This window comes from Geospiza fortis, unplaced genomic scaffold (assembly GCF_000277835.1).
Source record: "Geospiza fortis unplaced genomic scaffold, GeoFor_1.0 scaffold40, whole genome shotgun sequence".
NCBI lineage: Eukaryota > Metazoa > Chordata > Aves > Passeriformes > Thraupidae > Geospiza > Geospiza fortis.
The window spans coordinates 16,112,351-16,113,080 of record NW_005054297.1 but is presented as its reverse complement, the minus strand read 5'-3'; the positions used below and the strand labels follow the sequence as shown (position 1 = coordinate 16,113,080).

Sequence of the window (730 nt, the reverse complement as noted above, 5' to 3'; positions counted from 1 at the left end):
TGGACATTTTCTTTGTGGAAGTGGTAGTTGTAATATATACATATAGCTATATATAATGTATAATATGTTATATACAATATATAGCTACTGGGTTATCCCTTCTGATATTTCAGTTCACCAAATTCACCTCTTGAACCAACTCATGGTGTATTACCATGGCCAAACTCTTTAGCAGCTTCTACTTTTATATACTTGAAAATTCTTCCAGAAAACAGTTTTGGCTTTAATAAGAAATTATTTCCCCTACTCCCCTCAAAGTAATGTAGACATTTGTCATCTGCCAGAAGTAGTTTTAATTTTGTTGCCCCCAACCTTGTGCTCTGCCTTTTACTGCTTCAATTCTTATTTTTGAGATTACAATTTCTTATTGGCCATTTTATTCACATGACCTACTGCCCACAACTATACAGATAAAACTTCATGGGTTTCTCTCCTCACTACCTGCTTGTTTCTCTTGCATTGCTTCTTCCTTCTCAGTAGGCAACTGTAGTTTCTTACCTGAACAGCAACTGTGCAATAAATTCACGTATTGTTACTCCCAGGCCTACTCCTTTTCATTAGCTCATAGAAATAAGGCCATTTACATTAGCTTTGCAGTTTTTCCCAGTGGTTACTCTTATTATCCTTTGTGCATATGCTTGCTAGACTAGTGCCTTCTGACATGCATTTTGACCCATTCTTATTTGTACAGTTCTCAGTTCTCTGTTCTTGGTCTTCCACCCACAGGGGT

The 730-nt window shown here is 36.8% G+C and overlaps 1 protein-coding gene across 1 annotated transcript in view; it reads left to right on the top strand.

The window, feature by feature from the left end:
• Window positions 1-730, top strand: part of MTMR7 (myotubularin related protein 7) — a 38,556-nt gene that overhangs the window by 27,670 nt on the left and 10,156 nt on the right. The window lies entirely within an intron of this gene.